General features: G+C 42.0%; 1 protein-coding gene across 4 annotated transcripts in view; it reads left to right on the top strand.

Annotated features, from left to right (window-relative positions):
• pak1 (p21 protein (Cdc42/Rac)-activated kinase 1) overlaps positions 1-27,582 on the top strand; it is a 229,038-nt gene that overhangs the window by 44,182 nt on the left and 157,274 nt on the right. Inside the window, exon 1 of one of the 4 annotated variants that reach the window (XM_072576858.1) lies at positions 26,164-26,259. The exons of the other annotated variants lie outside the window; for them this stretch is intronic. The gene's annotated coding sequence lies outside the window, so the exon portion shown is untranslated. Of the gene's footprint in view, positions 1-26,163; positions 26,260-27,582 lie in introns of those variants that run through there. 4 annotated transcript variants of the gene reach the window in all.

The following is a 27,582-nucleotide window of genomic DNA, read 5'->3' as shown; positions in this document are numbered from 1 at the left end:
ATCCCTCAGGTGGGGGATTTCAAGACTAGGGAACATCTATTTAAGATGATAAATATTTTTAAACAAGCACAAGGGGCAATTTTTTTGTTTACACAGTGGTTCGTGTGTGGAATAAACTTCCAGAGGAAGTGGTGCATGTGGGTACAGTTGCAACATTTGAAAGACATTTGGATAAGTACATGAATAGGAAATGGTTGGAGGGATATGGGCCAAGTGCAGGCAGGTGTGACTAGTTTAGTTTGGGGTTACGGTTGCGTGGACTGGTTGGACCGAAGGATCTGTTTCTGTGCTGTATGTCTCTATGATTCTGTGTATAATTGAGTTACTGAGTGATACAATTCTAGCAATGGTTGAAGCATTTTTTTTTTCCCCCCAACATTCAACGTTAGATTGACTGGACAAATGAACGAAAAATGACTTGAGAATAGAATCTCTCGTTTTCCAGTAGGAATAAGCATGAATCGGTAATTAGTCCGGTCATTGATTTGTAATATTAACCCAGATTCTGTGAAGGCCTGAAAAAAAAACTTGAACACATGATGAGTCATGGCAGACAATTAGGAAAATATTTTTAACCAAGTTATTGTCCCAGTGAGGAAGAAGGATTCAAGGAAGAAAGATTCTAGGAAGGAGATAAACCAACCATGGCTAACCAAGAAAGCTAAGGATTGTATCAAATTGAAAGAAAAAAACACAAAACTAATGAGATGAGCAAAAAAGAAAGTAGAGGGAGAACGAACACAAACTTGAGGGTAAGCTAATGAGCAATATTAAAATAGACTTTAAAACCTACAAAAGATATATTAAGAACGAGATATACCAAACTGAACGTAGGCTCCTTGGAGACTAAAACAGGGGAATATGGCAGAGGACTGGATGAGGCAGGTGCATGTGCTAACAGTAAGTTTGTAAATGATCCCAAAATAGGTGAGAAGACAAGTGGTGAGGATGATAGAAAGAAAGAGTCTGATGGGAGGTGGATGGATTATACGAGTGGACAAAACCTTGGCAGATGCAATACGATGTGGGGAAAATATTAGATTCTGCACTTTGCAGGAAGATTTGACAAGCTAATATTTTTTGAATGGACAAAGACTGCAGAAAGCTGCAGCACAGAGGAATTTAGAGGTTTCCATGCATGAATCACAAAGGCCAGAGCCCAAGTTTAGTCGGTAATAGGGAAGACAAATGGAATATTGACTTGTACTTCAAAGCAAATGGAGTATAAAAAGAGAGAAGTCTTGCTCAAATTCTACAAGGCAGTTGAGGCCCCTTTACCAAGGAAAGACATACTGGTAGTAGAGGCAATCTAAAGAAAGATTACCAGGTTGACCCTGGACACTAATTTTCTTCCGAGGAGACATTTGAATAGGTCAAACCTGTACTTATTGTATTTAAAATGGGGATAACTCTTGGAATATTCTAAAGGGGCCTGACAGAATGATTTCCCTTTGCTGGAGATCTAGGTCCAAAGGGCTTCAATTTCTTAGTGAGGGGTTGCCCATTCAAGACCGTAATGAGGACGAATTTGTTCTCTTGGAAGATAGTTATCACAGAGGTCTGGAGAGGCTGGACCATGAATTATATTCAGATTTTTAATCAGTAATGGAATTGAAAGTTGTGGAAAAGGCATGAAAACGGACTTGAGGACTATCCGATAAGCCATAATCTCATTTGTATGGTGAAGCAAAGTGAATGGCTGGAATGGCCTCCTTCTGCTCCAGTCTTGTGAGTTTCTGAACCTGAGGTATGAGTGCTGTCACGGAGCACAGCCAACACCTTGTGTTGTAATAATTAGAGATGGAAGAGTTGAGAGTTTTGTTTTGAAAGAACAAAGGGAGGAAATGTTTAGTGTTAGGGGGTGGGGAAGGAACTTAATCCATCACAATGCTCCCTTTTAGCAACATCTGTGCAGGCCTCATTGAATTAAAATTACTTGGAATTAAATGCCTGAAAGCACATTCAACCATTACTGTAAAGAAATCAAAATGGCGATTTGTTTTTCTCTGCTTTTCATGACCCTGTTGATTTATTTAATGGTGGAGCAGATAGGCATGCTCAGATTTTGAAAGAGATACTTTATGAATGATAAATTAGTAAGGACCAGCTGAGTTGACAGCAGAAATATTTACATCAGACCTCTGCCCAAGGAATGGATAAATCATAGTATCCTGTCAAAATCCTGAACACATTTAATTTAAGCTGTTGCCTGAGCTACAAATCTTTACATAAACCTTGAATATCTACTTTAAGTCACTTCCAGTTGTGTGAGCTCTGGGGTTCCCTCTCTATACCTGCTGTTCTCGCGTGCTCTCTCTCTCGCTCTCTCTCGCGCTCGCTCTCTCTCTGTCTCTCTCTCTCTCTGACCCAAACGTTAACTCTGTTTCTCTCTCTACAGATGCTGCCAGACTAGCTGAGTTTCTCCAGCAGTTTCTGTTAATGTTATCTTCTCTATGACAGATGTTAAACTAACAAACCTGTTGTTTCCTGCTTTGTCTCCCATTTTGAAGAAAGGAATGATATTTGCTATTTTCCATTCTAATGGAACCGTCCCCAAATCGAGGCATATTGGAAAATTTGAAGAATTAAATTTGATCATTGATGCATTGGTTGTAAAGGTCAAAGGACCTGTAGCTTAGTAGAATATGGTGGATCTGACTGTGTGTGGTGGGTGAAACCTGGTAACCAGTGCTTCTTTCTCTCATTGGTATACAGCTTCATCCCTTCATGAAGTTTTCTGTTGAAACTAATTGATTTTGTTACCCAACTGACAGATAAAATCACAGAAACACTTTAACTACTCCTCCCAGTCCGACATGCAGGTCCTGGGCCTCCTACATCGCCATTCCTTTACCACCCGATAACTGGAGGAAGAACACCTCACCTTCTATCTCGGGATCCTCCAATGTGGATTTTGCCAGTTACCTCATTTCCCCTCTTTTCTACCCCCCACCCCCCAACCTTATCCCTGATCCAACCTTCCAGCTCAGCATCGCCCTCATGACCTGTCCCACCTGTCCACCTTCCTTTCCTCCTTTCTACTCCACCTTCTCCTCTGACCTATCACTTTTACTGCCACTTCCATCCACCTATTGCATTCTCAGCTACCTCTTCCACCTCCCATCCCCCTCCCACTTCACCTCCAAGGCTCCCAGCCTCATTCCTGATGAAGTGCTTTTGCCTGAAACGTTAATTCATTTTCCCTGCTCCTCGGATGCTGCCTGACCTGCTGTGCTTTTCCAGCACTACGCTCTTGACTAATTTCCAGCATCTGCAGTCCTCCCCTTCGCCTAGATAAAATCACAAGCCTATCTCTTACTCTCCAGAGGAAGGATTTGTAGCTGCATTTCTGACATATTTTGTTGTTGATAACCATATCTGCTCCAAAATATTTTCTGGCAGATGCTTCAGTGTCTTGGGGTCTGTTGTTGCTTTCTGTTACTTTCCTCTGAAAAGGGTGCTTGATATTTTTGAGTAACTGCCATATCATGGTTGACTGTCACATCAGGGTATTCACTTTGCTGGATGTTTTTAAGGATAGAGGTGAGAAGGATTCTGTACCCTTCTGGCTGCTCCCAGCATTTCTCAAACCAGCAGCATGTTCTCGTCCTTCTGATATAATGACATTGTGTTCAAACGTATTACCTTCAAACTACTGCACTGACGTAACCTCAGGATGCTCTGCAGGGTAGTTGCCTTTTATTGGGATGTAGGTGTAAATTTGGGGCTGTGGTTTATGATGTAAATGACTCTGGTTTTGAAATGGTTGTGTCTAGATAGGAAACTAAATCCCTGTGAAAAAACAAGTTTTTGCTCTTCCTTTGCCACAGATCTTTGTATTATGACAGTTGAGGTGCACACTTTGTCTCATTTATTCACTTGCTCTTTTCCTCTACCTCTGGCTGTCCACGCCTCAGTCTCTTGCTCTCTATCTTGCTCATTATTTGCTGTTTCCATTTATGATGTTGCTTGATCAATCTTTCTTCCTCTCTCCCTCTTTGCTCCTTTCTGGCCTTTTTCTTTCTCTCCATTGTATTTGCATCACTTTCTTTTCGCCATCTGCTCTTGCACGCAGCATACAGAGCTGGTGGGGGACTTCTTTCATGTCACACATGAGACATTGGCTTCTGCTTAATTGACAACTTCCAACAATAACATTTCTCCTGTATAGTGTTGATGAGCTTTTCCTCTGGGAAACAGTCATGGATTCAGTGGCTGAATATAACAGATGCAGTATGTTACTAAACATTAACATCTCTTGTAAGCCCACAAGTTTAACAAAAGTCTAAACGTGCAGATAGCAATACGTTGTTACCACCAGGAAAGGATAGCAAGTAACATAATGTTCATATTTATGTTGCATTTTCATCAAGTAATTTATTTTTAAGTGACCAGAGATTGAGATTCATTGAAGTAAAGTGAGATGCCACCTTACTGAATGTATATCTATTTCCTATCTTTTTAAAAATATCTATCCATAACATGTAGTTGAAAAGATAGAAACTAGGAGCAGGGGAAGGCCATTTGGCCCTTCCAACATGCTCTACTATTCAATGGGATCATGCCTGAGCCTCATCATGCCGTATTCCCGTTTTCTTCCCATGCCACTTCATACTTTTTAAAATCTAGCAATTTATCAATCTCTTTCTTGATTTTTATAGTCAGTGACTTGGCCTTTGGCAGTAGAGAATTCCACAGGTTCACTGTCCTTTTTAAATAAAGAAATTTGGGACAGCTGCTCTGACTGATCATTGGGCACATGTACTTGTGAACTGTGCCACACAGTTAAGGAAGGCCCAGGCTTGAACCCTGGCCTGTGCTACCTTGGCTAATTTTTAACTTGATCAGTGCCTGATGCAATAATCAGAGGCCCTGTATAGGAGCAAAGTACTGCAGATGCTGAAATCTGTATCGAAAACAAAAAAATGCTGGCGATCACAGGGGGTCAGGCAGATCCATGGAGATAGAAAAAGCTAACGTTTCGAATCTAGATGACTCTTCATTTTTTCTTTTAAGATTCCCTACAATGTGGAAACAGGCCCTTTGGCCCAACATGTCCACACCAACCCTCCGAAGAGTAACCCATCCAGACCCATTTCCCTCTGACTAATGCACCTAACACTATGGACAATTTAAGCATGGCCAATTTACCTAACCAGCACATCTTTGGACTGTGGGAGGAAACCGGAGCACCCAGAGGAAACCCAACGGACATAGGGAGAATGTGCAAACTCCACACAGACAGTCGCCCAGGGCTGGAATCGAACCTGGGACCCTGGTGCTGTGAGGCTGCAGTACTAACCAGTGAGCCACCGTGCCACATTCATTTGGAATGTGGGAATGGCAGAACAATGGTGTGTCTAACTGCCAAACTGGAAAAACTGTATATGTATCTCTGTGTATATATTACTGAATGATGTTCAGTTTTTCAGTTTGCTTCATGTTTTCTGCATTGCTGAATGTTGTGACTACTTTATCTCTTTCAATGGCATTCATGTAACACATGCCGCCCATCATTTTCTTCCTATGTGTGATGCTTTCCACTTGTCTGTGTTAAAACTCCATGAATGGTTGCTTTGCCACTCCATGTTTTGTCTACCATGCTCAGCCATTCTCAAGCTTCCTTGTCATGTAGTACTGTCAGTGAGTTTGACAGTTTGTCATTGAGTTTCTGAATTTAATCAATGCAAATTAGAAACGAGCAGATTTCCAATGCTGATATCTATGCATCCTTATCAGTGCTCACGAAAGCTCTTACCTTGTCTGCTGCCACTTCTGCCAATGTTTTATCCATTCTTTGCTTAGACTTCTGTTCCCCACAACTTACTGAATGGTCTTTTGTGTCGAATCTTAAATGGAAGCTTTTCTGGAAATGGAAAAAAAAATTCACATGAATAGTGCAGTCGTTCTTAATTGTTGTGATTTAGATTATATTTGTTTTTCTTCAAAAATAGGGTTTCTCCAAGCAATACTGCTTTTCTGCTGACTCAATGGGCCTTGTGCATAGCACCGAGTCACTCATGAATATGGCTGTAATCTCAGCTGATGTGTTTTCTGTCTTTGGAGTTATTAGTTGTAACTGAATGTATCCCTGTCTACAGCTAGTGTCACCCTTGACTACCAATCCTCATTAAGGAAATGTAACTTGATTGAGTTTTTTGAAGACGTAATAAAGTGGATTGATGAAGGCAGAGCAGTGGACATGGACTATATGGACTTCAGTAAGGCTTTTGACAAGGTTTCTCTTGGTAGACTGGTTAGCAAGGTTAGGTCACATGGAATAGAGGGAGAACTAGCCATTTGGGTATAGAACTGGCCCAAAGATAGGATACAGGATGATGGTGGAAGGTTGCTTTTCATTCTGGAGGCCAGTAACCAATGGTGTACCTCAAGGATCGGTTCTGCATCCACTGTTTTTTGTCATTATGTAAGTGATTTGGTTGTGAACATTGGTATATTTAGTAAGTTTGCAGGTGACACTAAAATTGGAGGTGTAATATCAGAGGACAACTTGATCAAATGGACCAATGGGCTGAGCAGTGGCAGATGGCATTTAATTTCGATAAATGTGAGGTGTTGCATTTTGGAAAGGCAAATCAGGGCAGGACTTTATACACTTTAATGGTAAGATCCTGATGAGTGTTGCTGAATAAAGAAACCTTGGAGTGCAGGGTCATTGCTTTTTGAAAGTGGGGTAACAGGTGGATAGGATCGTGAAGAAGAAATTAGGTATACTTTCCTTTATTGTTGAGAGGTTGTGTTGGGGCTGTATAGGGCAATGGTTAGGCCAGTTTTGGAATACTGCCTGCAATTCTGGTCTCCCTCCTATCGGAAGGATGTTGTGAAACTTGAAAGGGTTTAGAAAAGATTTACAAGGATGTTGCCAGGGTTGGAGGATTTTGAGCTATAGGGAGAGGCTGAACAGGCTGGGGCTATTTTCCTGGAGTGTCGAAAGCTGAGGGGTGACCTCATAGAGGTTTATAAACTCATGAGGGGCATGGATAGGGTTAATGGACGAGGTCTTTTCCCTGGGGTTGGGGGAGTCCAGAATTAGAGAGCATAGTTTTAGGGTGAGGGGGAAAGATATAAAATGGACCGAGGGGGCAATATTTTCACACAGAGGATGGTATGTGTATGGAATGAGTTGCCAGAGGAAGTGGTGGAGGCTGGTACAATTGCAACATTTAAGAGACATCAGGGTGGGTACATGAATAGGAAAGGTTTGGTGGGATGTGGGCAAAGGGCTGGCAAATGACACTAGATTAGGTTAGGATATCTGTTTTGGCATGGACAAGTTGGACCAAAGGGTTTGTTTCCGTGCTGTACACCTCTCTGAATCTGTGACTGTACTAATGCGATACAAAACAGCACAGGAACAGGCCCTTCGGTCCACAAAGTTTGTGCCAATTCGTAATCCTTATTTAGACCCTCTGCCTGGTTCCTATCCCTCTGTTTACCCCCCACCCCTGCCATGTGTCTATCAAAATACAGTTGGTTCTGCTGTAAAATGTTTCTTTAACACTAATTGGCTTTAATGTGATTGCAGAATTTAGACTGTTATTTGTACGACGCTAATTTGGCTTTATGGCGATTCTGCCCCCATAAGTTTAAATTACGCTTCTATTACGTGGTTTTCCTATAGTGCAGAATCGCAAGGGAACAGAACAGAACAGTTATATCAGAACTGACTGAATGCCTTAAACATTGCTAATGTGCCTGCTTTCAACACCTCCACTGGCATTGTGCTCCAGACACCCATCATCCTCTGTGTGAAAAATTCTCCCCATACTTCTCCTCTAAACTTCCCCTTTCACCTTTGAATTTGTGTCCTCTTGTAGTTGACTTTTCCACCCTGCGGAAAAAGTGTCATGACTGTCCACCCTATCTTTAACTCTCATAATTTTGAAAAACCTCTGTCAGGTTGCCCCTCTGCCTCCATCTTTCCAATGAAAATAATCTGAGTTTATTCAACTTCTCTTCATTGCTACAACCCTCCTGACCAGGCAGCGTCCTGGTAAACCTTTTCTGCACCCTCTCCACATCCTTCTAGTGGTGTGACGACCAGAACTGCACGCAATGTTCCAAATATGGCCTAACTAAAGTTTAAACAGCTGTAACATAACTTGCCAACTTTTAGATCTGATGCCTTGGCCAATGAAGGCAATTGTACCGCATGCCTTCTTTTAATTAACCAATTTGATGAATTTATCCAGGAATGGGTGTTTGCTGGCCAGCTGTACAGAACAGCTGCTTCCTATCAATCAATAGCACCATCAATTTTTAAACGCCTGTTTGTAAAATGGTTGCTTAAGTCAAAATGTTTACCAACAAGTATTGTTCAAACAAAATGTCCAACATTAAAGAACAGCTTATGTGGTGGTGGTGGTGGTGGGGGGGATGTTTTTATTTCAGTTTCTGAATTTTGAAAGTTAAACTAATCAATGTCTTTAGCTGACTTGACTTCTCAAGGTTACTGTCCATGGTGTTTAGTTCCACTAGGCCCTATGATTGTAACTAGTTCTGCAATTCAACTCCACTGATCAGGTTAAGGTGAACATAAGGGTGACTGGGAAGGAGAAATCATAGAATTTGGTTGTGTAATACGTACTTGTTGGTTGAAGGGATAAAGAGACTTGTATAATTGATGATATGGTTCTGGATAGTGTTGCAAAGCAGAGACCTAGGGGTTCAGGTACATAATTCTTTGAAGTTTGTGTCTTGGATAGAGAGGATGGTTAAGAAGGCTTGCTTGCTTTCATTGTTCAGTCAATTGAGTAAAGGAGTTGGGATGTCACGTTGAGGTTGAACAGATGTTGGTGAGGCCTGTTCTGAATTACTGTGTACAGTTCTGTTTGCCCTGTTATAGGAAGGGTATTGTTAAAACTTCTCTGAGGCCTCTCCAATTTATCAGGGTATTGCTGGGACTGAAGAGTTTGATTTATAAATGTAGGCTGGGATTGTTTTTCACTAGAGCCTAGGAGGTTGAGGGGTGACCTTTACAGAGGTTTATAAAATCATGAGGTACATAGCAAGGGTCTTCTCCCTTGGATTGGGGAGTTCAAAACTAGGGAGTATATTTTTAAGGTGAGAGGAAGAAGATTTAAAAGGGACATGACGGGTAACTTTTTCTACATAGTGGTTCATGTGTGAAATGAACTGCCAGAGGAAGTGGAGGATGAGGGTACAGTTACAACATTTAAAAGACATTGGGATAGGTACGTGAATAGGAAAGATTTGGAGGGATGTAGGCCAAATACAGGTAAGTGGGACTAGTTTAATTTGGGAACGTGGTCAACGTGGATTGTTGGACTGAAAGGTCTGTTTCCATGATGTAAGACTCTGACTTTATGATGAGCAGAATCTTAAAGTGCTCTGAAGCACAAATCTGCCCAACACGAACAAATTAGGTTACTTCAATAAAATAAAAACTCTCGATGTGGAAACAAAATTGGAAATTGCTGGAAAAACTCAGCAGGTCAGGTAGCATCTGTGGAGACAAAGTAGAGTTAACATATCAAGTCCAGCTACTGATGGTAGCTAGGAAAAGACTGGTGTAAATGCTAGAGAAGGGTTCCAGGGAGGTGGAAGCAATAAACAATAGGTGGAGCCAGAGCCCAGAGAGAGAGGGAAACAGGCAGACAATGGACTGGGTAAAGATCAACCTGGGAAAATTAATAGCTGCTAATGGGGATCATTAGTAGCTAAGATGCATTGTAAATGGTAGTAGCCCATGTGATGACAAGGCCTGGTGTGTGGGGGTTGGCGTAAGGACATGGGAGAAGGTTCTCAGGCTCTATAATTATTGAACTTGCGATTGAGCCCAGAAGGCTGTAGGGTTCCCAAGTGGAAAATGAGGTGCTGTTCTTCCAGCTTGTACTGAGCTTCACTGGAGCACTGCAGCAAGCCAGAGACAGGGATGTTGGCTAGGGAACATAATGATGTGTTGAAATGGCAGGCAACTGGGACTGAGGGTTCAGATGTGGGATTGTTAGGCAAGAAATGTGGAGCGTTTCAATGGAAGTGGCCTCAGAAAGGTAGTACTAGGCTATGTTCTTGAACCACTTGTTGGTTTCATGTAACTGCATTCTGTGTTAAGCTACTACAGAAGATAGTTAAGAATGAATCACAATAGTGTGGGACTAGAATCACATTCATGTCCAAGAAGATTTAAAAACAGCAAACTTTCTTCCCTAAAGGACACTTGTGAACCTGTTGGACTTTTACATCAATTTGTAAGGATTTTACTTATTCATTCATGAGGTGTGGGTGTCATTGACTGGACCAGCATTATTGCTCAACCCTTCTTGCCTTGGAGGTGGTCGGAAGCTGCTACCTTGACTTGCTACTATCTACTTTGTGTAGGTACACCCCCAAAGTCATTATGGTGGGAGTTCTAAGGTTCTCGGTGGAGGTGGATACTGCAGATGCTGGAGATCAGAGTCTAGAGTGGTGCTGGAAAAGCGCAGCAGGTCAGGCAGCATCAGAGGAGCAGGCAAATCAACATTTTGGGCAAAAGCCCTTTATTGGGAAAGGATTCTCACCCAGCAGCTCTAAAGACTGTTTCCAAGTCAGGATAATCAGTAATCAATGGTTTAGACTGGAACTTGTAGAGAGTGGTGTTTCCCTGTATCTCCTGCCCTTGTCCATCTAGCTGGTAGTGGTTGTGCATTTGGAAGGTTCTGTCCAAGGAGCCTTGCAGAGCATTTAGTAGGTGGCACACTGCTGCTACTGAGCATCAGTGGGGGAGGGAGTAAATATTTGAAGATGTGGTACCCATCAAGTAGGTTGCTTTGTGTGAAGCTTCTGGAGTGTTGTTGGAGCTGCACCCATCCAGGCAAGTGGGGAGTATTCCATCATGCTCCTGACTTGTGCCTTGTAGATGGTGAACATAATCTGGGGAGTCAGGAGGTAATTTACTTGCTCCAGGATTCCTATCCTTTGACCTTTTCTTGTGGCCACAGTATTTAAATACCTAGACCAGTTATGGTTCTGTTCATTGGTGACCCTCCTGATGTTGAAAGTGCGCTTTAGCAATGATACTGCCACTGCATGTCATGTGGTGGTAGTTAGATTCTCCCTTGTTGGAGATGGTCCTTGATACTTAAGTGGCATGAATATCACTTGCCATTTGTCAGGAGAGGTTTTACACTTTAGATCACACTATCTGTTGTGAGATTTTAACCTGCGATCCCAGAACATAACCCAGGTCTCTGGACCATAGTGCAGTGGTAATATTACTTGGTCATCACCTCCCCCTGATTTTGGTCATTTTTCCTAAAATGTCGTTGGGTACTTAAGAGCTGGGGCATTTGGAGTAAGAACTTTAGTGGTTCCTGCACTGTCTTAGCTGAGATGCTAGCTGGGGTGTAATGCATGATGACCTAATGCTTCTGGGTTAGGGACAAGTTTCTTCATCTTCATCATGGTCTTGTGATCCCTGTCTATCCATGTGATCACAACTGTTAGATTGGAGTAGATTGGTTTCCCTCACGACAGTTGAACATGAGAACAAGAGTAAGCTATTCAAATTCGATCATGACTACTTTGTATCTTAATTCCATCTGCCTGTATTGGTTCCACGATCCTTTTTAATATCCAAGACAGCTGCATTCCTATTCACCATGAGGAACAGACTTTGTTGGGAGGGATTGGCTGGTTGTAGGCCTCATTCCATTACCAAATTGCACGTTGCCCCTCACCTGAAGCATCGTGCAGGGGAAGGTCAAGGAGCCACAACCTTCCTTGCCTTCTACCTCTGGGCCAAGACTAACAAGACATTTCACAACTGGAATTTGCCCTGGAGCAAATTATCAGTACATTTCCAAGAGTCTCAATGGACTTGGATAAACCAGTCATGACAACCCTTTTGAACAAATGAGACCTCCACATGGTTAGTGCAATGAATAATTCTCTTCTACTTTTAAAGGTTTGAATTGTCATTGAGGTTTTGCCAGAATCTGCATTGTGAATTGTAAGATATATGACTCTTATGTTTAATTTTTGTAATAAGTTGATTTAGCAGAAAGATTTTCCCATTGACCTGCATGCTGAGTTTTCTAATGTATGTAATGTTGCAGTTTAATTCAGGTTTCTTGTGTATCCTAGATTTTAATCACTGTACCATTTGATGGCTATGTTTTTATCTGCATTGGACCTGAACTCTCAAATTCCCTCCCCCAACCTCTGCACCTATTTGCCTCTCTTCTTTCAAGATGTTTCTTTAAAATTTATCATTTTGATCAAGTTTCTGATATCTCATTTATAATCTTAGATGATCCTTTGTTATGAAGGACCATCCTTTAAGGGGAGATCAACCAAGAAGGAAATAACTTCTGCAAACAGGAAGTTTTCCTCAACACTTTTTTTCTCTCTGTGAAGCTTTGGTCACATAAGCAACTGAATGTTTTGGATTCTCTTGTACAAGTCCTGACAGTGTACCTGTTATTATCTTGTTCTCAGTATGTAGTCTGGCTGGAATGAGTTTATGCTCTTGGGGAAAACAATGTTGTAGTTACTAAGTGACTCCTGCTTATCAGAGTGTTTGTGAATGACTGAATTTTTTTTTGTTGGTGAAATGTTCCCGTTATTTGGAGGAAAGCTATTTGACGGATGCTTCCCAATTTTGTAAAATGGTCTTCAAGAAATTCAGCTGTATAGAACATCCGTTAGGCCATATTTGGAATATTGTGTACCATTCTGGTCGCCCACCCTACCAGAAGAATGTGGAGGCTTTGAAGAGAGTACAGAAACTGTTTACCAGGATGTTGGAGGGTATCAACTTCAAAGAGAAATTGGCCAAATTTGGTTTGTTTTCACTTGAATGTCGCAGCGCGAGGGTGACCTGTAAAGTGTATAAAACTGAGAGACATGGATAGAGTAGACTTTGGAGCCTTTTTCCCAGGGTGGAAATATCAATTTTGAGGGTACAGAGGTTTAAGGCAAAAGGGGGTAAGTTTAAAGGAGATGTGAGAGGCATGTTTTTTCCACAGAGGGTGTCAAAACTCTGGAATGCACTGCCACAGGAGGTGTAGAGTCAAAAGGTTTTAGCTTCGAAAGAACATAGAACATAGAACATAGAAGAATACAGCGCAGTACAGGCCCTTCGGCCCTCGATGTTGCGCCGATCAAAGCCCACCTAACCTACACTAACCCACTATCCTCCATATACCTATCCAATGCCCGCTTAAATACCCATAAAGAGGGAGAGTCCACTACTGCAACTAGCAGGGCATTCCATGAACGAAAGGTATCATGTGTCAGTGCAGTCTTGTTGGGCCAAGGGGCTTGTTCCTATGCTGTACTGAACTTTGTTCTTTGTTCATATCTGGACATTGATGCCATTACTTGATTTTATTTCTTTATTAGATTTTCATCTTCTCCCTTTCCTGACGATCAGTTATGTTGATTATGGTCACAGTACTTTGCCAACATATATTGTGCAATTCTTTGATTGTAAAATTCTTATCTTTATTTTCAATTTCCTCTAGCCTCGCCCTGCCTATTCCTTTTTATGTTTTGACTGACTATTCTTAGAAACTTCTACAATCTTCCAAATTTTGCCTTCTACACATTCCTAATTTCCACCATTTTGTCAGTGGCAAACGTACCTTCAGCTGCCTGAAGCCAAGTCTTCCCTCTCTGCCTACTCACTACTGTGGTCAGGTATAACTGATTGGTGCAAACATTTGGTGATGGGCTGTAATATTGCCTGAGTGTCCGATGCTGTTTAGTAATCAATCCTGTCAAATGCCTAGGAGTACGTTAGCGAGTTAGAGGCACCATATAAACACAGATTATGTTCGATTTAAATGGTTTGGCAGCCAATTCAACCTTCAGGGGTCTGCATTAAAAGCGATCTTGACGCCATCAACTAGTGGAAACCACTTGGTTTTACATTGCTGTAAAAGATGTTACCTCTGATATTCCACTCCCCTGCCAATGAGAGACTGAAATGCCAGTGTCGATTATGTGCTCAGGGCCTAGGAGTGAGACTCAAGACTTCATATCTGCTGACTGTGGAAGTGGTGCCAACTGAACAATGGCTAGCACAGAAGAAACTATTGAATTTAGTAAATGGCACAACTGCAGTTTCTACCTAGATGGGTGAGCCAAAATAGTGAATTGTGTTCCTCTTCGGGACTTCTCTTAAGTGTGGGTAATGATCACCGGCAATCACTGAACTATCAAATCCATCACAGTTAGGCTGCTCTTGCACAGTGATTTTCAGCAAGGTAGTCACTAGTGGGAATTCCACCAGGTTTTTTTATTTACTTTTGTTTTTCTCTTTCCTGATTCAACTATCTTTCAGTCGGCAAGGCAAACGATGCACATTACTGTGAACCAGCTGTTCCACAAGGGAATGTTTCAGAAAATTCTTTGAATTGTGAATCTACTGAGAGACTAGATTGCCACATTGGGCAACAAAACACTTAATGTGTTGTCTCTAAATATGATTCATAGATGCTTTGCCATGTATCTGTTTTGTACCCATTGCTTATCCATGAATACCTGCTTGGAAATTTACATTTGATTGGATGTTGGTTTTTTTGTCAAGTGCAGTGTGAACCGAATTATTGCTTCTGTAGACTTTTTTTGAAATTTCTGAAATATTTGAGTTTTACTGCATAGTTCTATGTAAAGCATGTTTCATTCTCATTCCCAGTATGCTTTATTGCCATATGGCACTGCAGAATCCCACTGCTCTGGGACCTGAACAGAAAAATCTTAAACTGTCCATGCAGTACCAAGGGAATCACAGGATTGATCCAGTGCAGAGGAAGCTATTTGGCTCATCATGGCACCACCACTTCAATGAGCTGGTTAATTACTGCAGTTTTGTATGATAAGATTGCCTGTGATGGTGTCTGGAGGATAAATAGAGGCCAGGGTGTTGACAATCTGGAGATCCAGCTTTTGAGACAGTGCATGGGATATTTTTACATTAACCTTGTGTTTAGCATTTCACACAACATCTCAAATAGTGTGGTGTTAATACTGCACTAAAGTGTCCATGCGGTTCCTCTTCTCAAGAGTTTAGGGATGTGGCTTGAAATGTCAACCTCTGGCTCAAGGTGAGAATGTGATGACAGAGCCACGGCTGACATTTGCTGTCTTGTGCCCTGTCATGCAACACCGAGTCATTCAGCACGGATACAAACTCTTCGGTGCAACCACTCCACGCCGAACACAACCCCAAACTAAACTAGTCCCACCTGTCTGATCCCAACCCATAGCTCTCCACACCCTTCCTATTCATGCATCTATCCAAATGCCTTTTAAATGTTGTAATTGTACACACATCTACTACTTTCTCAGGGGGTTCATTCCACATTTGAACCACCCTGAATGTAAAACAATTTGCCTCTTATGTCTTTTATAAATCTCTTAAATCATTCCTGTTTGATTAACTTTCACAACTTTCACAAAAAAGAACAATTGTACCACACAAGTCTCGAGTCCTGGAAAATGCTTCTTTTTGTGACTTTTAAATGACTATTTCAGGCCAACAATATCATTTTGCACTCAGGGATATTATTTCTCAACATTAAAATGTCTGCAGTGTAAAGCAGGCCATTCAGCCCATTGAGTCCACACTGACCCTCTGAAGGACATCCCACCTGGCCCATCCACCTACTGTGCACCTAATCTGCACATCCCTGGACACTAGGGGACATGGCCAATCCACCTAACCTGCACATCTTTGGACTGTGGAAGGAAACCCATGCAGATACTGGGAGAATGTGCAAACTCCACATATAGTCACCTGAGGGTGGAATCGAACCCAGGTCCTTGGTGCTGTGAGGCAGCAGTATTAACCACTGTCCCACTATGCTGCTTGTCAGTAAAATACACAGCATCTCATTGGGTGAGTGCAACATACTGAACATGTACATTGGAAATGCTAATATTCCCTTAGAGCTAACAACCTGCCAAAATCTAGCTGGATGTGTAATACACACAGAATATTTTAAAAACTGGGTGGGTGAGATGTACTGATTTTGCTCTGGACCTGTGACTTTAAACGTGGGTGTTCTGATAAAGCTGCAGCTGCGTATTCCCAATCCCTCGCTGTTTGACCTGGACGCTGTTCAGAAGTGGAAACAATGCCGAACTGTTGAGAAATCTTTTCAGCTACTTGAGTTTGTTGTGGCAGAATGAGTTAGTGCGGTGCAGTCTGAAGGTAAAAAGGCAAGAGCTGCTTGATCTACATTGTGATGGCTTTACTCCCTGAACCACTGGGGAGTTTGTACAACTCGGGCCTATGCAGTTATTGATACCTAGCATGCAGGTAAATAAATCAAAATTGCTGACAAATCCCAGCAGGTTTGGTAGCATCTATGGGGAGAAAGCAGATCAGTTATGATAAAGACTCACTGGATTCAAAACTAACTCTGCTTTCTTCCCACGGATACTACCAGACCTGCTGAGTTTCACCGGCAATTAGATCATCAGCATCCAAAGTTGTTTGTTTTGTCTTCTGCAGTAACATAGCCATGTTAACATGTGGTCCTATATTTGTGTGTTCTTTAGATAAACAATTCCCTCTGACCATGTACTTTAAGAGGCCCAGTTAACATTCTGGGGACTTGGGTTCTAATCCTACCACGGCAGATAGTAGAATTTGAATTCAATAAATATCTGGAATTAAGAATCTAGTCATGACCATGAATCCATTGTCGATTGCCTGAAAAACCCATCTGGTTCACTAATGTCCTTCAGGGAAGCAAACTGCCATCTTTATGTGGTCTGGCTTACATGTGACTCCAGACCCACAGCAATGTGGTTGACTCTTAGTTGCCCTGTGTGGACAATTAGGGATGGACAATAAATGCTGGCTGAGCCAGCAACGCCCTCGTCCTGTGAATGAATAAAGTAGAAATAAATAAATTTAGGATCTCAAATGTATCAAAGTACTTTCTAGCTACCTAAGTACTTTCTGAACATACCTAACATGAGTTAGGAGCAGAAGTAGACCCTTCACCCCTTTAAAGTCTGCTCTACCATTCAGCCTGATCATGGCTGTGAGATCTTTGTTCTGAATTCCCTGTTCCCATCCATCCCCAAAATCCTTTTGTTTCTTGTTAGGCAACACATCAATCTCCTCCACCTTAAAAATAATCCATGACCACCCCACCATCCCTTTGCTGCCTTCTGAGGCAGAGAGTTCCAAAGTCACATTACCCTCTGAGAAAAGAACTTCCCTCCTTCTGTCCTACAGAAGGTGATTCCTAATTGTAAATCACTATCACCTAATTCTGGACTTGCCCACAAGAGGAAATGTTCTTTCCATGTCCACCTGTCAAGACTGTTCAGGGTCTTCGAAATCATATCCTCCTTGCACCCCTTCGAAACCCCAATGGGAGATAACCCAATCTTTCAGCTAAGACAACCTTCTTATTCCAGGTATCAATCTAATAAATCTCCTCGGAACCTCTTCCAAATCATTTGCATTAAATAAGGAGACCAAACCTGCACAGGTTCTGTGAACTGCATTGAAATAACGATTGGATCTTTTTTGTAGTGCCATTTAATAGAAAGTAGTTCACGAGCAAAGGAAATCCAGTAGGAGCATGAGTAGACCATCCATCCCATTGAGCTGGTATTCAGTACCATCATGGCTGGTCTTGGCAGCAACTCTACTCTTCTGTCCACTCCCTGTGTTTCCCTGGAAAATCAAAGATCAATTTTTCCCAGCTCTCTATACTCCATGATAAAGCATCCCCATCCTTAGGGCTGGACATGCTGCTCCTCTTTGGAATACTGCTGTTGGATCTTCCTTAGCCACCTGAGGGGGCAGAGGGGCTCCAAGTTTAACTACTTCTTCAAATGACATTTCCTTCAATTGTGCAGTACTCCCTCAGTGCTGCATTGGATTGTCACCTGGAATTTCACTGCGAATAAGTCTTTGGAATAGGACTTTGCCATCTTCTGTCTCATCTTCTAGCTCAAAAAAACAATGAATGGTCAGGTCTTAATGTAGTGGACTGGAGTGATGGTTGGCTTTTTTTTTGTGATCTTGGAGCTTCTCTTACCTTTTGTGGAAATTGAGATGAACAGAGACTACAGAAAAGTGATTTAGAGTCTGAGTCATACAGCACAGAAAAAGACCCTTTGGTCCAAGTTGTTCATGCTGACCACGTTTCCTAAACTGAACTAGTCCCATTTGCTTGTGTTTGGTTCATATCCCTCTAAGCCTTTCCTGTTCTTGTACCTGTCCAGATGTCTCTTAAATGTTGTAACTCTACCTGCATTGACCATTTCCTCTGGCAGTTCATTCCACATACTAACCATCCTCTAAAAAAGTTGCCTCTTGGGTCTGTTTTAAATCCTTCTTCTCTCGCTTAAAATTATGCCCTCTAGCTTTGAGTCCCCTACCCCATGCCCTTCACGATTTTATAAATCTCTATAAGGTCACCCGTCAACTTCTTTCACTCCACTGGAAAAAGGTCCCAGCCTATTGTCACAAAGCTGGTTTATTTTTATATAAATGCTGTTCTTTTTCTCAAGGATTTGATGTCCTTGTTTTTTTTTCAGCGGGGTAATAGACCGCGCTCAGTGCCAATTTAGACTGGTTTGGTACAGAGATTAAAGGATATTGAGAGGCCTTTTTGTTTATATGTAAACAGATGAGATTTCAGGCCGAAGTGACCTGTATAATGAAAGAGGCATGGTCAGCTATGGCTGAGTGGTTCAGTTCAGTCCAGAAGTAGTTGGGAGTTTTACAGTGAGCTGTGTGGAAACAATCTCTCTCACGCTCTTTCGCTCTTGCTCTCGCTCTCGCTCTCTTGTGCTTTTTTTTTTCTCTCTCGCGCTCGCTCTCTCTCTCGCTCTCTCTCCATTTGTAGCGGTTTTTAAGGGGGTTTGTTGGGACTGTTGTGTATATTCAGAAAAGCATAATGAAGTCTAGTTTGGATAGACTGTGTTCTATAGGCGTTCTTTATTCTGTTCTTGTGTTTCATTGTGTAATTTTGTGAGTACATTTGTCTGTTTTAAAACCAACTTACTCCAGGTAATTCTGACTGTACACTTAACAAAACAAGTTGCAAACTTATGGTCTGGGTTGCCTGCTGAAGAATGTTTTGAGTGGTCTAGCCTAGTCCATAACACTATCCAGCCTCTCCTTCTAACTCAAACTCTCCATTCTAGGTAACATCCTTGCAAATCTTTTCTGAACCTCCTCAAATTTAATAAAATCCTTCGTGTAGCAGGACAACCAAAACTTTATACAGTATTCCAAAAGTGGCCTTGCTAACGTCTTGCACAATCTGAAGTTCCAGCTCTTGTCCGCAAAGGACTGAGTAGCAAATGGGAGTAGATTAATTTGGGGTATCAGACTGACATGCACGGGTTGGACTGAAGAATCTGTCTCTAAGCTGTAAAACTATGATGCTATGCCTTATGACTCAATGAAGGTTGTTGGGGGGGGGGGGGTGGGGGGGGGGGTTGAGCGTAGCTGGGTGATGAACAAGATGAGATGACACACACTCTTCCAGTGCCATGAGGTGTTTGTGCATGCAGATTGAGCTTTACCCAGTGACAGTTTGTTGGTTGGCTTTGTACAGCTGAGTCTACTTGTGAATGCCTGAAGTCATCAGTATGACAGCAGCCCTGGCTTCTGGGCATTTGAATGGATTATGTATTTACGATAAAGAAGAGAAGCTTCCAGACTACAGAAAAGTCAAGGCTACTCCCTCTCCCTGTCAAAAACTGAAATTGTTGGCAAAATTCAGCAGGTCCGGCAGCATCATTTCAAGTTCATTAACCCTTCATCAGAATAACTCTGATGACTTAAGTGTTAACTGTTGATTGTTAAGAATCAATCACCATTGCTGTGGATTTAGAGTCTGGTCAGATTGGGTAAGGATGGCAGATTTCCTTCCCTAACTTCCCTATGCTGTGTGTAATGGTGTGAGAAGCAAAATCTCTCATAATATTTAAGACCTATTTAGATGTGTAGTTCTGTGCCAAGACATAGTTGGCCATTGACCATTGGGATTAGAATAGTCAAGTGATTGTTTTTGAGAGATGCGATGGGCCTTTTCTGTGTTGTAGATTTCTGACTCTCTGATATCAGTGAACCAACTTTTATTTTTATAATGATCAATGAGAGAAGCTTTCAATTCCAGAATTATTAATCAAGTTTTCAGGTGAGATTTGAACCCATGTTCTGTGAGCATTTGCATGAGCCTCTGGATAAACAGTTCCACTGCACCACCAACAACCCCTCTGCTTCTGCACACACTGGTTCAGAGATTGAAAGGAGGCTGTCTGACCGTGGGACAGAGTTGTGTATGGGGAGAAGTGAGTAGGAGAGCTTGTGGCTCCAGTGATCACACTTGCTGCTCATCTGAAGTTACTGGGTGTGAACAGAATAGTCGGTTCAGTTTGTTGAAATTGTAGAATTTTACAACACGAAAGGAGGCCATTCAGCTCATGGATGCTCGATTTTCCAAAGAGTTGCTCAGTAAGTCCCTGCTTTTCCTCAATAGTGTTTGAACGATCAAGCACATGTTTAATTCCTTTTGAAATATTGTTTTGTATCTGGAGATCTGTCTTTACTTTGAGTCAAAGCAGATTGTTTTGATATTGTGCTGAGAATTCATAACTTAGCAATGTTATGACAAGTTGAAAATGTCTCTTCCTTCGTGGAAGCATTGACTCTTTTGCTGTAGGAGATGATGGATGACTGGGGGGGGTGGGTTTGGGAAAAATATTGTTTTCTAATCAACCTGTTTAGAGGTGTTACTACATACCTCTGGAACAGATGGGACTTGAACCCAGGTTTCCTAGCTTGGAGGTAGGGATACTAGTGCTGCACTACAAGACCCTTTGAATAACTTGAAACTTTTTAAAAAAAATACTAACCATTATCTATAACCACCAAGGAGGAGAAAGTGAGGATTGCAGGTGCTGGAGATCAGAGTCGAGAGTGTGGTGTTGGAACGACACAGCAGGTCAGGCAGCATCTGAGGAGCAGGAGAATCAACGTTAGGGCAAAAGCTCTTGATCAGGAATGAGGCTTGTTGGCTGGGGGGCTGAGAAATAAATGGGAGGGGGATGGGTTTGGGGAGGGAAGGTAGCTGAGAAAGCGATAGGTAGATGAAGGTGGGGGAGAAGGGGATAGGTTGGAGAGGAGGGTGGAGCGGATAGATGGGAAAGGTGATGGACAGGTCAAGAGGGTGGTACCAAGTTGGATGCTTGGGACTGGGATAATGTTGGGAGCGGGGGCAGTGAGGAAAATGGTGAAATCCACATTAAGACACTTAACTCCCTCTCCCACTCCATCCAGTCCTGGGCCTCCTCCATCACCAAACCCTTACCAACTAACACCTGGAGGAAGAAAGTCTCATCTTCTGCCTTGGGATCCTACAAGCACATGAGATTAATGTGGATTTCACCATTTTCATCATTCCCCTCCCCACACATTATCCCAGTCCCAAACCTACAACTCGGCACCACCCTCTTGACCTGTCCATCCACTTTCCCAACTATTTGCTCCACCCTCCTCTCCGACCTATCACCTTCTCCCCCACCTTCATCCACCTTCATCGCGTTCTCAGCTAACTTCCCCCACTCCTCCTCCTCCCCACCCCCCTCCCAACACAAAAATGGCTTGTAATACTTCACAGACCTGGTGGCATTTCAGAGTAAAGAAACACCATTAACATTGCAGGTCAATAACTTTTCAACAAAATGTGTACTAAATATTGCTTTCTACCTTCTAAAATCTCCAGCTGTCCAACCTACTCAAGTCAATGTCCAGCATGCAACTAAATGAGTTGAGACGAGCGAGGTTTCATTATGATTTGGCATCATCCTGAAACTTGGTTTTTGTCCCACTCCTAAGAAGAAGCTCTCTCCCATTTATCTCTCAGCCCCCTATCCAACAAGCCTCATGAAGGGCTTATGCTCAAAACGTCTATTTTCCTGCTCTGCAGGTGCTGCCTGACCTGCTGTGCTTTTCCAGCACAACATTGTCGACTTTACAACCACCAAATCTTTTCGATATTTCTAATTGATCTGTTCAGACATGTTATTACACACCTCAGGAGCAGTGGGACTTGTTCTGAGGCACACTACCACTGCACCAAAAGAGGGCCTGAATAACTTGAATAATGCCTTGCCTTAATGGATATCACTTGGCTTATTATCTGTGCTGATTAGTTGCTTTGATTCACAGGTATGAACGTTTTGAGCAGGAACCCTAAGTGACTGGTTTTGACTGACACTGCAAAGATTACCCTGTTTGTTAAACTTCTTACTTTCTGGTGTGAATGTCTAACCTCGGAAAAGGGTGGTATAACTGGAGTGCTGTCTTGATTACTAATGCACATCCCAGCTTCCTGAGGCAGCCAGCAAGCTGTGACAAGTGAACACTCTCCATATCCAATTTCACATAAATCTGGCATACAAGAGGTGTTGATCCAAATTAAGCATGCTCATTCAAGGCTTATGGAACTTTTTAAATATATTGTTTTGTAACAGCTTCTTGAAGCTAAGAGGTTTATCTCTGTGCTTTATTCAACATTTTGCTTATGTTAATTTGTTCAGTAATCATAACCTGGCAGAGACTGTCAGTTTATTTCACCGAGATGCCTAGAATTACTATCTCCGATGTATTTCTTGATTGTAAACAAGGTTATTGTTCACCCGGGGTATGCTGTGTCTTCGATTACTCTGCGGATAAACTCAAGTTTCGGATCATAATGTCTGGGCTTGCCTGTGAGAGAGCTTCTTCTTAGGAGTGGGACAAAAACCAAGTTTCAGGATGATGCCAAATCATAATGAAACCTCGCTAGTCTCAACTCATTTAGTTGCATGCTGGACATTGACTTGAGTAGGTTGGACAGCTGGAGATTTTAGAAGGTAGAAAGCAATATTTAGTACACATTTTGTTGAAAAGTTATTGACCTGCAATGTTAATGGTGTTTCTTTACTCTGAAATGCCACCAGGCCTGTGAAGTATTACAAGCCATTTTTGTGTACATTCCTCATTTATTAATGTACATTCCTCATTTATTAATGCATTTCATGACATTGTGATGTTGCACAGGGCTTTACAACAGTGAAGCACTTTTGAAATGTGCTGTATTCCATCAGTGAGCAAAGGTGACAATTTGCTGTATTTACTTTAGATAAAGTGTGTAAGCGACTTTCCGGTAACGTCTGTCTGTAAGACCTGGTTTCCTCCTTGAGAGGTCAGAAGAATCTTGGTTTTAGCACCTCTGATAATACACTGTTTTCTCAGTGTTTGCCTGGATCAGCTAAAGTTGCTGTGCTTGTTTCTATTTACTGGAGGTTTGTGTGTGTGAACATCACACAAGGATATTATTAAACATGGTGCTCTTGTGGTGAATCATAGGAAAGGAGTTTGCCTTTCAGTTCATTGAGCCTACTCCACCATTCAGTAGTGTCATGGCTGATCGAGCATTTTAATACCTCTTACTCACCCCATCACCATAGCCCTTTAAATCATTGGTGATCAGAATTCTGTTCATGTCTACTTCAAATGTGCTTAAAGACTGAGCTGCCACACCCCTCAGGGCTAGAGAATTCTGCCACCCTCTGAATTTAAAAATAATTAATTCTACTTAGAATATAGAACAGTACAGCACAGAACAGGTCCTTCAGCCCATGATGATGTGCCGACCATTGATCCTCATGTAAGGTAAACCTAATGTATGCACCCTCAAATTTCTGTGACCATATGCATGTCCAGCAGTCTCTAATATCCCCAATGACCTCGCTTCCGCAACTGCTGCTGGCAACGCATTCCATGCTCTCTCAACTCTCTGCGTAAGGAACCCGCCTCTGACATCCCCTCTATACTTTCTGCCAAGCAGCTTAAAACTATGTCCCCTCGTGTTAACAATTTCTGCCCTGGGAAAAAATCTCTGGCTATCAACTCTATCTATGCCTCTCATTATCTTGTATACCTCAATTAGGTCCCCTCTCTTCCTTTTTCCAATGATAAAAATCCGAGCTCAGTCAACCTCTCTTCATAAGATAAGCCCTCCAATCCAGGCAGCATCCTGGCAACCTCCTCTGAACCCTCTCCAAAGCATCCACATCTTTCCTATAATAGGGCTACCAGAACTGGATGCAGTATTCCAAGTGCGGTCTAACCAAACTTTTATAGAGCTGCAACAAGATCTCACGACTCAAACTCAATCCCCCTGTTAATGAAAGCCAAAACACCATATGCTTTTTTAACAACCCTGTCCACTTGGGTGGCCATTTTAAGGGATCTGTGTACCTGCACACCAAGATCCCTCTGTTCCTCCACACTGCCAAGAATCCTGTCTTTAATCCTGTAATCAACTTTCAAGTTTGGCCTTCCAAAATGCATCACTTCGCATTTATCCAGGTTGAACTCCATCTGCCACTTTTCAGCCCAGCTCTGCATCCTGTCAATGTCACGCTGCAGCCTACAACAGTCCTCTATACTGTCAACGACACTTCCAACCTTGTGTCATCTACAAACTTGCTAACCCATCCTTCAATCTCCTCATCCAAGTCATTAATAAAAATTACAAAGCGTAGAGGCCCAAGAACAAAGCCCTGTGGAACACCACTCACCACTGACTTCCAGGCAGAACACTTTCCTTCCACTACCACTTGCTGTCTTCTGTTGACCAGCCAATTCTGTATCCAGACAGCTAAATTTCCCTGTATCCCATTCCTCCTGACCTTCTGAACGAGCCTGTCATGGGGAACCTTATCAAATGCCTTGCTGAAGTACTTATCTTGGTACTAAATGGCCCAAGTAGAACAAACACCTCACTTGCACCTACTGTTTGTCTCTTTTAAGTATTTTGTAGGTTTCAACGAATTTTTCTTTGAAACTATTGAGAAAACAGAAATAAAAACAGAAATTTCTGGAAAAATTCAGCAGGTCTGACAGCATGTGTGAAAACAGAAGTAAAGGCAGCATTTTGAGTCCAGTGTGTCATCATCATCTGAACTGAACAGTGTTGATCAATGTGTTTTTATATTATTTTGACAGAGACAGAGGCCCAATGGAAAAGACAAAGGAAATATTAGTGTTGTGGGAATGTTTAAAGCTAAGAGATCTAAAATCAATGTAGATCAAGGTGTGAAAGGGGTCCACTCCACTGAGAGCAAAATAGTCAAGACTGTTCTGAAGACCAGTCATACTGACCTGAAATGTTGACTATATTTCTCTCTGCAGTTGTTGCCAGACCTGGTGAGATTCTCCAGAATTCTGTATTTGCTTCACTACTCTGGAAATGTGAGGGAGATTTAGGGAGGTGAGATGCCAGAGGAACTAAAATACCACCCCTCGGTTTTTGAAGCTGGCTATCTGAATGCATTGATTCAAGATCATTCTTGTGTCCTTTTGTTGAAAAGAGTTATTTTTATGTTATGGCTATCTCGAGAGCAGGCAGTTTATGGGGTTTCTGCTTCCACATTAGTTTCATTTCTTGATTAGATAGTTGCACTGCATAATTTCTTATGAAATTCTTCTAATTGCATTCCCTACAAATATGTTGGTGTTTCTTTTGCAAGTGAGTGCTAGCCATCTTTGAAAACTGAGTAAGTGTTCAAGAAATGGGATATATAGTAAGCAGGAGTAGGCCATTTAGCCTTAGAGTCTGCTCCCCCATTCAATATGATCATGGCTGATCATCCAACTCAGTCCCCTGTTCCTGCTTTCTATCTCATATCCTTTGATCCCTTTAGCCCGAAGAACTATATCTAACTCCATCTTGAAAACATTCAGTGTTTTATCCTCAACTGTTTTCTGTGATAAAGAATTCCACAGGCTCCCCACTCGCTGGGTGAAGACATATCTCCTCATTTAAAGGGCATTTCATGTCAAAAGAATGACTTTAAGTGCAGTCACTGCTATGTCAGCAAGCATAACAAACAAACCGTTGTGAACCATTTCTTTTAATGTAAGTGAGCACACCTTCCCCCCGCCTTGGTTGTCCTGTTCTTCAATCGTCTACCTAGTATTGTACTGAGTCGTACATATAGCTCTAGTGTTCCTGGGGCACAGCAGGGGAAAGGATAGCTAGGATTCCTGCTTCTACTCATTATTAAGTGATTTGTGCTAGGATTTGCATAAGTGTGAACATTCCATTCACTTCTGCGCACTGAGTCTTTGAGAACGTAAGTGGAAGAGGGACCTGTCGGCATTTTTCAGTCTGAATTTCTGTCGCTGCTGTCTCCCTCGACTTTAATAATGCTGTAAAGCTAACATTGCCACATTCCTGTCTGAAATAAGCATAGCAGGTAATCGCTGAGCCAGGCTGATTTATTGATCTGTTCATTCTTGATCTAATTAAGTTCCTTTTTGACCTGAACCTGCTCGGTCATCTGTGTGTGTTTCTTTTTCAACACTTCATTGATCACTTTATCACTTTCTTTTTTACTCTTGTGTCTAATGTGAATAAACCTTTCCATTTGAATTTGGTTTAGCCATATCGAAAGATTATCATTGAATGCAAATTATTCTTTTTTATTGAAGTCCCTCTTTCTTGAAACTAATTAATCTTCTCACTCTGTCTGAAGGCACTGAACTACTGCCGGGGCAATTCTATGATTCTAGTTGATCAGCTAATTGATTTATTCTCTACTTCTAAATTCTCAAATTGTGGGTAAGGTCGGGGTAGGACTGGTGTGGGAGCGAGTTGAAGAAGAGATTTTTATCTGAGATTTTGTCTTCAACATCCACACATTCTCACTTGATAAGAAATGGTGTCTAGAAATTGATCAATGGGATTTGCTGTTCAGGAGACCCTGATTAAATTCCCTTCCATTAGCTGGTACCAGTCAAAAGCCTAAGATTTTTCTGTTTAAACATTTGCAGTAGATGAGCTATTTAGAAAGAGAAGAGATCCAGTGTGAGAACTAACCACAAAGAGCTATCCAGTCTGGCAGATGGAGTACAATGTTAGTAAATGTGAAGTCATCCATTTTGATAGGAATATAAGTAAAAAGGATTATTACTTGAATGGTAAAAAGTTGCAGCATGCTGCTGTGCAGAGGGACCTGGGTGTCCTTGTGCACAAATCACAGAAGGTTGGTCTGTAGGTACAAAAGTAATTAAGAAGGCAAATGGAATGTTGTCCTTCGTTGTGAAAGGACAAAGTACATTACAACGCAGGAACAGATCATTTGGTCCTCCAAGCTTGTGCCAATCTATATCCTCAATCTAAACCTGTCACCTATTTTCTAAGGATCTGTATCCCTTTGCTCCCTGCCCATTCATGTATCTGTCCAGATACATCTTAAATGACACTATCGCTACCACCTCCGCTGGCAACGCATTCCAGGCACCCACCACCCTCTGCGTAAAGAACTTTCCACATATCTCTCCCCTAAACTTTTCCCCTCTCACTTTGAACACAGGACCTGTAGGAATTGAGTCCCCGATTCTGGGAAAAAGTTTCTTGCTATCCACCCTGTCTAAGCCTCTCATGATTTTGTAGGCCTCAATCACGTCCCCCCTCAACTGCCTTTTTTCCAATGAAAATAATCCTAATCTACTCAACCTGTCCTCATAGCTAGCACCCTCCATATTAAGCAATATCCTGGTGAACCTCCACTGCACCC

The sequence above is a fragment of the Chiloscyllium punctatum genome, chromosome 9 (genome assembly GCF_047496795.1).
Source record: "Chiloscyllium punctatum isolate Juve2018m chromosome 9, sChiPun1.3, whole genome shotgun sequence".
Classification (NCBI taxonomy): Eukaryota; Metazoa; Chordata; class Chondrichthyes; order Orectolobiformes; family Hemiscylliidae; genus Chiloscyllium; species Chiloscyllium punctatum.
The sequence above is the reverse complement of the archived record's forward strand: the minus strand, read 5'-3'. Positions and strand labels throughout refer to the sequence as shown.